Source organism: Grammomys surdaster, unplaced genomic scaffold (assembly GCF_004785775.1).
Source record: "Grammomys surdaster isolate TR1022 unplaced genomic scaffold, NIH_TR_1.0 262, whole genome shotgun sequence".
NCBI lineage: Eukaryota > Metazoa > Chordata > Mammalia > Rodentia > Muridae > Grammomys > Grammomys surdaster.
This window is the reverse complement of record NW_021604703.1, coordinates 3,547,012-3,560,335: the sequence shown is the minus strand read 5'-3', so window position 1 is coordinate 3,560,335 and position 13,324 is coordinate 3,547,012. Positions and strand designations below refer to the sequence as shown.

Sequence of the window (13,324 nt, the reverse complement as noted above, 5' to 3'; positions counted from 1 at the left end):
CTCTCTCTCTCTCTCTCTCTCTCTCTCTCTCTCTCTCTCTCTCTCTCTCTCTCTGTCTCTCCACTTTTTCTTATTGTCCACTTCCATTGGCCTCATCATGTTATATTACCAGGGAAGGCTCATTATGGGAAAGCTACTTCCTCCTAGTCAAAAGAATAAAACCTACCTCTGCATAGAGACTTAACTCCACTTGCCTGGCCAATCATCCACCTAAGGGGCTTCTCCTCAGGAAGGCTGATCCCCCTCAGGGCATGCTAAGGAGACGGTAGGAATAATTATTTCTTTAATTTGATAAGGTACCTTACCTTCTGAGAAACCCTTCCCGAGCAGTCACTTATGGAGCCACAGCCATGTGATTGGGCTAAGCCTGCCCAAGTATCTGAGTTACTGAGAAAAGGGCAACTTTTTTCTTCATTTTATCTCCCTCTCTTTTTCTTTTAGAGACTATCCAAAGTCTGGGTATGCTTTCCCAGACACTCTAGGTTTTCTCACATTCTCTGAAGTGCCCCAACCCCTGCCATTCCCTGTTTGCCTGGCGTGTGCTTCCTTTGCTGACCTTAGTGCCCAACTAAAAAGGCATGGCTTTCCTGCCTCTCTTCTCTGTCTTCCTCCTGATGTATTTAAATTCTAAAACAAAGAATCTCCTCAAGCTTTCTTCCAAGTTCATTCTTTAACATTCCCAAGAGGGGAGTTCAGCTTTCCCAGAAATATGGCACCCAATGTGGGACTCCCCAAAATTTCCAGTAACAAAAACATTTGTAATCATTTTTTGGGGGGGATAATTCTAGGACAGTCCAACACTATTTCATTTGATCTTCTGACCTTTGGTGATCATATTCTCATGTAAGTTAGGTTTTACCCTATACGTCATTAATATTAAACAGTATTTTAAAAGATATTTATATTTACCCTTTAATCCTTTATGACACTTAAATATATGGCTATATATTTAACTCAACAATTTCCTTTTCTTTACATTTCTTTTTCATATTACTATTGTGAATGTATAACATTTTCTCTTAAATTTTGTTTGCCTAATAGATCTTTATTTCACCTTCACTTAGTTTACCAAATTACTATCTGAACTTTTAAAAGATTTATTTTAAATTTTATATGCTTTTGTCTCTCTGTCTCTCTCTCCCTTTCCTTCTCCCTTTCCTTCTCCTTTTCTGTCTTGCTGTCTCTGACACACACACACACACACACTCACACACACACACACACTCACACACACACAGAGTGATGTAGGTGAAGCCAAATGCTGGCCTTGAATCCTCTGGAGCTGGAGTTATAGGTGGTTGCAAGCTACCTGACAAAGATGCTTAGAGCCAAACTCTAGGCTTCTGCAAGGGCAGTATGTGATCTTAATTTCTGAGCTATTTCTTGAGCTCCAATTCCTGTTTCTCCTCAGGATGTAGAATAGACTTTAAAGATAGCATTCCATTGTCTTCAGGTTCTACTGTCTCTTCAGAAGTAGAACCCCCTGCTGCTCTTCTGTAGATGCTGTGTGGAGATGGCACCATCTCCACCTGATGCTCTCTGGCTAGTCTTAAGACTCCTCCTCTTCTTCCTCTTCCTCCTCCTCTTCTTCCTCTCCTTCCTCCTTCTCCTCCTCCTTCTTTCATAGCCATTCAGCTGTTTTGCTGTGAGAACCCATGGATGGATTTATTTCTGACTTGCTGTCATTCATTAATTAAAAGAAAATTGAGCCAGTCTGTCTTCAAATACCAATTCTGCTCATTCTTCCTGGAATTCCAATTATACCCATGTTTGACCTTTTTGCTGGGTTATGTGTCTCTAACACACACATCATTTTAATTCTTGTGTTTTTCCTCTCAGCTCTTCAGTCTGATTGTTTTCTACTGACCTACCTCTCATCCAACTATTTCTTTCTGTTGGCTGTTAAATCTGTTTAATTCTTTGTTATTTAATTTTCAGTTTAGAATGTCTACTTGGTTCTTTTAATAGATTTTAGTTTTGTGCTGAAACATAAAATCTTTTTCTATTTTTTCAACATTTTAGCCATATTCTTTAAAAATTTTTTAAATTTATTCTTCTCTCATATATTATGTTCTGACTGCAATTCCCCTTCTCTCTTCTCCTCTCAGCCCCTCCCCCATTCATTCTTTCATTTCCCTTTAGGAAAGGGCAGGCCTCTCATGGATAGCAACCAATCATGGCATAGCAAATTTCAGTAAGACTAGGGACCTCCCCTCATATTAAGGCTGAATGAGGCAACCCAGTAGGATGAAAGGAGTCCCTGAAGCAGACAACAGTGACAGACAGCTCCTGCTCCCACTGTTAGGAGTCCCACATGACAACCAAGTTACACAACTGTAACATATGTGCAAAGGGCCTAGATTAAACCTATACAGGTCCATGGTTGTTTGTTCAGTCTCTGTGAGCCCCTATGGGCTCAAGTTCATTGATTCTGTGGGTCATCTTGTATTTTACCATATTCTACAGCCTGTGTCTGCTGATGTAGAGTCTAGATAAGAAGTGGGTCTGCTTAGATAACCTGAGATCTCTTTTCTTGGATTTGAGTTATTTAATGCTGTCTGTCATGCTTGGTAATTTTGGACTGGATGCTGGAGAGAATGTGTAAGGAGCCTTAGGGATAATAACTCTTTTAGCTTTCTTGAGTTACTATTTTGTTTTTGTTTTTTGGTTTTTGTTCCTAGGCACAGAGAATGCTTGCAGATCATCTTAGTCTATTCAAGTACACAAGTTATTTGAGAATATTGATCTTATAAAACCTGTTCATGCACCAAGGACGAAATTCTTTCTCAGTTAACTTCTGTCTCCCTGGTATCATGTTACCATCAAAATCTGTATTTAGATTTTATTATTTGAGGCTTATTTAAAACTACTTTTCATTTTTTTTTAAAGCTGGGACTGCATTTTTCTTATTTCTTGGCCCCTTGTCCAGTATATGTCCAGCTTAGTCACTGTCAGACCTCAGGGAAGTTTTGTGCATACCAGTGAGCTCATTTCTTTCCGGATCCCTTTTCCAGGATCAAAAAGAAAAGTTTAAACAATATCTTATGATGCAGGTGTGCTGGTTGGTTTTCATTGTCAACTCGACACAAACTGGATTCACCAGGGAAGATGGACCTCAACTGAGAAATTGCCTTCGTCAGACTGGCCTTCAGCCATGCCTGTAAGGCATTTTCCTGATTGCTAATTGATGAAGAAGGTCCCACTCAGCTCACTGTGCCACTCCTGGGCAGGTGGTCCTGGGTTGCTGAGGACAGAAAGGCAGCAGAAAGTGAGTCTGGAAGCCAGACAATAAGTATCATCCCTCCATGGCCTCTGCTTCATTTCCTGCCTCCAGGTTCCTGCCTTGAGCTCCTACCTAGACTTCTCTCAGTGAAGAACTATTGTTTGGTCTAGTTTCATTCTTCTCCATATAGAAATCTGTTTTTCCCCAACACTATTTGTTAAAGGGAACATGCTTTTGCCGCAATTATGCTTTTGTCACCTTTGCTCATGCCATCGGTACATGTGCCTGTTTTGGTGCCAATGCCATGCTGTTTTTTTTTTTTTACATCGTGCTTCTATAGTATAATTTGAAATTGTATTTAATAACCCCTCTAGCTTGTTGGTTTGGGTGGTGGTGGTGAGTGTGTTTCTCTGAATCACCTTGGTTATTTTGTGACTTTTGTGCTTCTTTATGGAATTTAAGATTGTCTTGAAATATATCATGAGAGTTTTGGTAGGGCATACAATAAGTTTACGCATTGCATTTGGTAATATGGCTGTGTTAACAGTATTGATTCTGCTGGCCTATGAGTATGGGTGGCCTTTCCATCTTCTACATCGTTCTGTCTTCTAAGGTCTTCACTTTCATCCCTATTTTATAATTTCTCTTTAACAGATCTCTAACCTCCTTGGTTGGATTTACTTCTGAAACTCTTGTTACTTTTCTATGAACATGATTGTTTTCAAACATCTTTCATTGTTGGTGTGTTTAAAAGCTACTGATTTTGTATGTTCACTTTGAATTATGCTACTTCACTGAATTCGTTTAACAAGTCTAAGAGTTTGTAGTGGAGTCCTTAGGGTCCTGTACATATTTGGATTGTATTGTTTGCAGATGGAGATGAGTTGATGTCTTCCCTTTTATTTTTTTACCTCATCGCTCAAGCCGAAGTACCTAGTACTAAAGGTGATAGATTAAGTAATCGTGGTGAGAGTGTGGACTATTTCGTTTCTGATCTTAGAGAAATGTTTTATTTGTTTGTTTTTTGTTTTTGGAGACAGGTTTCTCTGTGTAGCTCTGGCTGTTCTGGAACTCTCACTCTGTAGACCAGGCTAGCCTCAAACTCAGTGATCTGTCTGCCTTTGACTCCTAAGCGATGGGAGAGATTAGAAGTATGTGCCATCACTGCCCAGATTAGAGAAATATTTTACATTTATCACTATTCAATATGGTATTGGTTGTGGGTTTGTTGTATATGTCCTTTTCCTGGTATAGGCATGATTCATCTCTACCTAGTTTCTTGAAAGTATGTTGAATTTTGCCAAGGGAATTTTTTTCTGAATCTATTGAGTTGGTCACATGATATTTGTTTTTGATTAATTTTACATCTATTGATTTACCTATGTTGAACCATCCCAACGTTTCAAGAATAACTTGATTATGATACGTGATATTTTTAACATGTTGTTGAATTTGGTTTGTATGTATTTGGTGAGGATTTGTGTGTGTGTGTGTGTGTTCTTCAAAGATGTTGATTTACAGTTTTAGTTTGGGTTTTGCCCATATCCAGTTTGAGGATTGAGGTAATTGGTTTCACAGAATGAATTTGAAAACAGTCATACCCTTTCTATTTTATGGATACTTCAATGAACAGTGTTACTACTTTTCAGATGGCTGTAACATTCAGCGAAGATTAGTTTTCATAAAACTTTATTTCTGCATAATCTCATTTCTTTATTCTTTTTGTAAGATTTACTTTATTATATGTATATGAATGTGTTATCTATATGTGTGTATGTTCATATACAACATACATTCATGATTCCTGCTGGGGTCCAAAGAAGGTATTGAATCCCTTGGAGCTAGAATAACAGATGTTCATGAGCACCGTGTGGGTGCTGGGAACCCAATCTGGGTCCTCTACAAAACTAACTAATGCTGTTAACTACTAAGCCACCTCTCCAGCCCCCTTGCTGGGGTTTTTATTTCCGCTTTGTTTAATTTTGGTAGGCAATGTACAAAAAGTTAATCATTTTATCTTAATATGCCACTTTATTAGAGCATAAGTTTCCAAAATGATTCCTAATGCTTCCTGGATTTTGGTGGTATTTGTTGTAATATCTCCTGTTTGACCCCAATTGTATTAATTCTAGTCTTCTTTACCTTTCCTTCGGGTTTGTCAATGTTGTTTATCTTTGAAGAACAATGTCTTTCGTCATTGATCCTTTGTTTTTAATCTTTCAGAATTCATTTTACTGATTTCAGCTCTAAGTTTAATTATTTTTTCTACTTGATTGTGGTTTGACTTATTTTTGTTTTTCAAATATTTTGAGGTATATCGTTACATAACAGAATCTCTGAATTTGTTTTCTTTTAGGCATTCTTAAATGATGTGAACTTACTTCTTAGAACGGCCTCCATTATATCTCTCAAATTTTGACATATTTCTATTTTCATTAGAATCTAGCAAAAAATTATCTTCCTCAATTTCGTCAGTGTCCTACTGACTGTCATCTCAAAGTCACTGAATATGCCACATATATGCCGAGTGTGTATTTGTGTGTGTGTGTATGTATGTATATATATATATATATACATATGTTGTATATATAGTAGTTTTTCTGATGATTGAGAGCTAATATTATCCTATTATCTTATAAGGCACAAGAAATTATTCCATTTTTTGTATTTAAATCTTATTTTAATGACTGAAGGAGTGTCTAAACATTTGACACAGCAACATGACATTGCAATGCACTAATTTCCTGCTCAAGGATGAGCGATCAGGTTACAAAAAGCTTCAGAAATGTCTCATAATATTTCAGCAAGCTTATGATTCCATGTTGGGACACATTCACATACTTGGCTGCATGTGTTGCACATGGTCCATGAACTTCAGTCTGGACATGCTGGCCATGGAATATGATCTGTTTTGAAGAAAGTTCCATGTGCTACTGAAAGAAGATATATTTTGTAATTGCTGGATAGAGTGTTCTATGATGTCTGTTAAGTTTAACTGATATACAGTGAGTCAACTCTGAAGTTTTCATTGTTGATTACTAACTGAATGACTCATCAGTAATGAGAAAAGAGATCTGAAGTTACCCACTATGAGTGTATAGATGTCTGTCTATCCCTTTGTTTTTTGTCTGGTAGTGTTTGTATTCTGTAATTTGGTATAACAATATTAAAGGTATATATATTTATAGTCATTATTCCTTCTTGATGTCTGCTTTACTAATTTTGGTTTGGAGTGTTCTCTGTGGGTGTGATGGTTAGTATATGCTGGGCCCAGGGAGTGGCACTATTAGAAGGTGTGGCTCTGTTGAAGTAGGTGTGTCACTATGGGAGTGGGTTTAAGACCCTCATCCTAGCAGCCTTCAGATGAAGATGTAGAACTCTCAGCTCCTCCTGCACCATGACTACATAGATGCTGCCATGATGATAATGAACTGAATCTCTGAACCTGGAAGCCAGCCCCAGTTAAATGTTGTCCTTATGAGAGTTGCCTTGGTCATGGTGTCTGTTCACAGCAGTAAAACCCTAAGACAGAGGGATAGAAGCACACGAATTGCTGCTCTCCTCCAAATTCCATTTGTTTAGGATGTCATTCCCCATCCCTTTACTGTCTATATATGTCTTTGCCAATGAAGTGTTTCTTGCATTTATCAAACAATTGAATTTTGTTTTGTAAAATCTAGACATCGAGTTGGTGTATTTTAATTGAGGTCACTTATATTCAGAGATATAAAGCAAAGATACATCCTAATTCTTTCCTTTGTTATTTTTATGATGTTGAATTTTTTTCCCCTTAATGTTAGCTTGCTGGCTTCTGCTTCTACTAGAGTTTATTTTTTTCTGTATGCTAATGGTTAGCTTTATTCTTTTTCTTGTATATATTGAATTTCATTAAGTTTCCCCTATAATATTGGCTTACTGATTGCGAATTCCTTTATATTATACTTATGTTGCCACATCTTTATTTCTTGTTCAGTTCAGAGAACAACTTTGCATCCTATAGTAATGTAGTTTGGAAGCTGTTTTCTTTCAGGGTTTGGTGTACATTGTTCCATGTGCTCCCATCTTTAAGAGTTTGTGTTGAAATTCTACAGTTATTCTGATGGGTTTACCTATGTAGTAAGTTGTGTTGTCTCTTATTATTTGTTGTAGTTTTCAGTATACTCTGGTGTGTCTTTTGTGAGACTAAATACCTCCTATACCTAGATGTTCATATCTTTCTCAAGATTTGGGGAAATGTCTGCTATTATTTTATAAGTATATCTTGTATGGCTTTAGTGTGTGTCATATCACTTTATAAAATGCCAAAACCTCAGTTTGGTCTTTTAATCATGTCACAAGTTCTTATATGTCTGCTCATAATTTATTTTCTCTTAATTACTGTTTGAATATTTTCATTTCTCAACTTTGTTTTCAAAATCTAAAATCCTCTTTTCTGCTTAATCTCATTTACTGGCTTTGAGTGAGGTTTTTTTTATTTGACTCAATGAGTTTTCCATTTATAAGATTTCTGTTCGCCCCCACCTCCCTTTATTGAGTGACCTATAGTATTCTGCATTGCATTCCTTAATTCTTCCAACTGTTTTCTTGTATTTTCTTAGAATTTATAGACTTTTTTAAAAGCCATTTTTTGAATTCTTTATCTGGTATCTCATCTATTTCAGTATCTTGGTGGTTATTTGTTAAAGAATATGACTTCAGGGATAAGTCATGTTGCCTTGGCCTTCCATGTTTCTATGTTGAAATTTAGGGGACTGTTGGTCATGAATGTCCTCTAATTTTGTATTAGAGATGTTTTAGGGATGAGCCTTCTCTTGGTGGTGACTTTGGACATCAAATTACTGTGATGTGTTGAGTGTATTTTAGTTGGATTTTGTAGTATACTTTCCCTGTTATTTATTTTGTGAGGATTGGTATATCTGGGACAGAGCATGCTACATCAGAGCCTTAGCATCTGCTTTCTCCACAGGTGTGAGGTCCTTCTACTACATCTGGGGAATTGTTATGAACAGTAGAGTTTATGGGGTAGACTCAGTACTCTATGGTCCGAAGTGTTCTGGAAACTACCATTACTGCAGAGCCTTATTGGTGTGGTTTTCTTTATCTCTGCTGTAGCATAGGTGGATATCCAGGGGTGGGCGTTCAGGCCTCTCTTAGACATCCCTACCTGGTCATTGACATAGAGTTTTATCTCTTGTGGTCTTTGAGTTAAGTATTTGATGAAGTGTGAGCAGAAGTAGGGTGTTTGTAGAACAATACGCCCTGACACGAATATAGGTTAGCCACATTGGGTCACAAAGCCCTGATAATATGACACAATCTGTTGTATGTTCCAGAGAAAGGGAGGGTATGGAGATTCCTGCTTCCCAAAGCAGCACGTCTAGGCCCAGCCTTTTTACGGCTCCTCCTTAACAGCTCCTCCTTAACAGCTCCCTGTTACAACATTCTAACACTGAGAATCACAGAACACTTCCCAAGTGTTGGCACACAACCACACAGTTCCCACATCAGCTAAGACCACACTGCCCTTCGCTCTGACTCTGCTTCTGTGCCAGCTCCCCACCCCCACCCCACCCTTGCTCTGTGTCCTGTGCTAACCCTAACCCCACCCCCACCCCACCCCATCCCTGCCCTATGTCCCCTCTTTTCCATTCTTTCTTCTTATTCCTTTCTCCAGCACCCCTGGACGGCTACTGGCTCAGCATGATGTGCATATTCTCACCTGCTCCAATAAGAAGATTCACCAGGTGCCTCCCGTCCTTGTCTGTCCAATAGTAAACTTGAGTGTGTCTCTCCCATCAGCTACCTTGCTGAGGAGCTGTTTACAAGCTGCTGGGAGCCAGGAAGAACTTTCTAATCCCCCAGCCTGGCTCCACCATCAGCTTCGGAGTGAGGTTTAGGGATTTTAATATCAACCGGCCACTGACCATAATGACAGATGCTAGACAAGTTTAATCTCTTCTCTCAGATATATATATATATATATATATATATATATATATATATATATATATAATATATGAGAAACCTTAAAACATCAGATAATCTCACGTCTACTTTCATTTTTATTGAAAATTGAAACAAGGTTTCACTTTATAGCCGAGGCTGGGCCTGGAGTTTTCACCCTGTTCTCCTCCGTCCCATGAGCTAAGAGGACCGATGTGGGCCACATGCCAATCTCTTCTGCTTTTATTTAAACTGTATCAAGCCATAGTCATAGGAAAACTTCTAAATTCATTAGAAAAAGCTAGAAGTCTTTTAATTTTCTAAATCTATAAATAGTTACCCCAACCTCAATGATGAATATAAATATAAAGTCATAGATGAATCACTATAAAAACATACTTAAAAATCCCAGAAGACAGTATGCAAGATCACATTTTAAAATACTTACTTATTCTAATTATATGTGCAAGGGTATTTGCCTATAAGTATATGTATGCACCATGTATAGACCATCCCGTGGAAGCCAGAAGAAGGCCTCAGATTCCCTGGGACTGGACTTATAGATGGTTTGTGATCCTCCACCTGAGTGTTGGAACTGAATCCTGATTCTCTGAAAAAGCAGCAAGTGCTCTTAACAGCTGAGCCATCTCTCTAGCCCCCAAGATCATGGTTTTAAACGTACATCATGAGTCAGAAAAGCTTATTCCAGAAAGAAAATAAAATCTACTGTATAAGCCATCCTGTTAATATAGCTAAGAAAAAGAATTATCTGCATGAATTTAGAAGTAGCACTTGATAAATTTCAAGACATATGTATTTTATTTTATTTTTTACTCAACAAATATGTATGAAGCACCTGTTCTTTTACAGTACCCAGGCTGCAAGAGTAGAACAGATACTGGCTTCATTCCAACCCTCACACAACAAAGGGAAACAGTAAATAAATGAGTAAGGGGACAGGCAGCTTTACCCAGTACATTATTTACGTGAAACTCAATGAAATGTGTATTGATCGCATTAGTGTTGTTAACATACCTCTGTCAAAGACTTGCTTCTGCAATAGAGAGACACTGAAGGGTCTCTCTCTCTAGGAGTCAGAAACAAGCTAAAAGTGCTCATTCTGTCTGCACCCCTCCTTTTTTTTCTTTTTTAATTTTAGCAGGTGAGGCTAGAGTCTCATGCCATACCTCAGGCTGGCCTCAAACTTGTGGTGATCCTCCTGCCTTAGTCTTCCAAGTCCTGATATTCCAAGCATGTGCTGCTGTGCCCAGCTTGCAGAATTTAATATTAAGTTAAGGAAGAAGTTAAAAAACAAGACAAGAGATGGCAGAACTGAAAATAGGCCTTAAAGACAGAAGATCGTTGTCACTTGCAGGTTACAAACCCATGAGTCGCAGCCGCTTTTCATTGGTTATGAAACCACAGCAGTTCCTAAGAGCTGCAAAAAAGAATCCCAAAAGAATCAGTGAGAACTGTCATGAACAATAGGAAGTTTAGTAAAGTGGCTGGTTTGAACATCAATATAAGAATTAGTTGCTGGCCAGTGAGATGGCTCAGTGGGTAAGGTGCTTACCGCTTTGCCTGAGTTCCATCCCCAGATCTACATTGTGGAAGGAGAGAACAGATTCCTGCAAGTTGATCTGTGACCACCACACATGTGCTGTGCTATGCTTTCATCCCCAAAAATATATGTAATGCATGCTACCATGTCTGAGTTCTCATAGGATCTAGGGACCCAAGCTCGGGTCCCCATGTTTGTGTGGCAAATAGAGCCGTCTCCCCAGCTCTTACTACTCCTAAAAGAAGCAAATATAGACGTGAAGGAATGATTAGATGCGCCATGTTACTTGACATCTGCTTTCCTTAATGCATATGCTTTATGCACCCACAGTAACAAATTTGTAAAGGCTTTCCCAGCAGCGTAAGAGCTAACTCTAACCACCTCTTCATTCACAATACTACATGTGGTGGTTGGTAGGGGGTGGAGTCGCCAGGGATAGGAATGAGCTGCTGAGAAGCAGTTTGAGAGAATAGGGCTTTTTTTTCTGGGCATGTACACCTTATATCATCATTTCTGTCTCCACTTCACTTCTCTGAATCCTGGCCCAGATGATCCCCGCAGGGCCCTGTTGGGAGCCGACTCCTAGCAGAAAGCGGCTATCATCTTTGCAGCCATCTCGAGCCATATACCCTGACAAGAGACTTGTTTTCAACAGCCTACAACAGCTGAGCACAATCTGATAAACATCTTGTTTTTCTCACATATCTTGTTTTGCTGTTTAGTGCCCCCAGCTGCAAGGCGCACGTGATATCCACGCTGCAAGGCACGTGACATAGTGCCTTCAGCTGTGTTCCCCTGCTTGTCCAAGAGGGCACATGGTAAAGTGTATAAATATCCAGGATTTCCTTTCAATAAAAAGGGAGACTTGATCAGACCCTCTGTCTTGTCTCCATTCTTTGCATCTCTTGCCCCTCCATCCCCTCTCTCTCTCTTGCTAGACCCTGTTGACTGACTAGAACAGAACGGATCATTACAGGTCCAGCATTGAGGGTGCTTGTTGTTTTCTCTTGTCAGTAGACTCAACACTGCTGAGTGCTGTGCTTCTGTTAGTTTACCCACCTTGTGTGACATAGGTCTCCCACTGGTCCCCATTGGGGCTTTTCACTCCTAAGAGAAATCTTATGAGGGGCCTGGATTAATCTCTGTTGCTGTGTAAACATCCTATCTATAGCAAATTAATAAGGAAGGGGTTTATTGGACTTACAATTGCAGATTACAGTCTATCAGTGAGAGGAAACAGGAGCAGGGACATAAGCAGCTAGTCACATGATATCCACAGTCGAGAGCAGAGAGGAAAAGGACACAACTCACCCTTGCTTGCCTACTGCTTATGTTCAGCTAGTTTTCTTCACTCCTGTGTAGATCAGAAGCCCCTTCTTAAGAACAGTGTCACCCACAATGGGCTTTCCTCATCAATTAAACATCAATGCAGCCCCAACTCACAGGCCCACAGGCCCACAGCTAGCTCATTCCTTAAGTGTGACTCTCTTCCCAGGTGACTCTGGGTATGGGGAGATGGCATTTTAAACTAACCATCATTGGCAGGAAAACTTTCCAGTGTGGCATCTTGTTTTTCACCTTTGTTGTTGCTGCTCTCTCCCTGACCACAGGAGGATGCCAGGGTGGGAAAGACCATGCTACTGCCTACTGTGCGGTGCAGTTGAGTGATCTTGGTGGGAGGAGGGGGAAGTCCACATTTATTGTTTCCTTTTGCTAGACAGTGCCCGAGTTCCAGTGTATCTCAATCTCTGTGATTTTCATCTTAAACTGGTCATTTCCAGTGAGTTGTAGATTCTTCACATCAGTTACAAAGCCATAGTGTGTGTTTCCAGCCTTTCCCCCCTCCCTTAACTCTTCTCACTGGGACCATCCTCCTCTCGGGAGCCTACTGTATACTCACTCAGCATGCTACATCCTGCTGTCTCATCCCCTCATCCTGGTGCACTCTCCTTCTATTCTCCCTGCCTGAAAATTTGCCCATTATTCAGCGCCATGTTCAAAGATTCTCTTAAAAAATAATTTTCCTTGTTTCTAGCTGAATTTGAAATGCTGGCATTTATCAAGGCAAATCGCCCTTTGATTTCTCGGTAATGTGTATTTCTTCTGAAGCTCCCTGTTCAACTGAATATTAATGCAGACATCCTGTGGTACCTGGGTAGCTTCTGAAATAGTTTGCTTATTGTACTGCACAGAGCTGGTATCAAAAATATTCTTGAGATTAGATTAGAAAAAGCAAAGTACTTAATTTAGCCCAGTGACCTAGACTCACTCTCCAAATTGTTCATGAGCCTTTAGAAACTATGAACTGGCTATAATCAGACACCATGTGATATTTTTTTTTCTGGAGCCATTGTAAGCATATTGAGATGAGACAAAGCATAGGACCACACCCTAGGACAGAGTCCTTTTTAATACTTGGGACTGGCCCAAGATGCACATAAAGAAGACATTGTAGGATTAGCAATGCATTTTTAAAAATGTTTTATGTATATGAGTACACTATTACTGTCAAACACACCAGAAGAGGGCATGGGATCCCATTACAGACGGTTGTGAGCCACCATGTGGTTGCTTGGAATTGAACTCAGGATCTCTGA

At 39.4% G+C, this 13,324-nt stretch overlaps 1 protein-coding gene across 2 annotated transcripts in view; it reads left to right on the top strand.

Moving 5' to 3' along the window:
- Fstl4 (follistatin like 4) overlaps positions 1-13,324 on the top strand; it is a 419,001-nt gene that overhangs the window by 35,221 nt on the left and 370,456 nt on the right. The window lies entirely within an intron of this gene.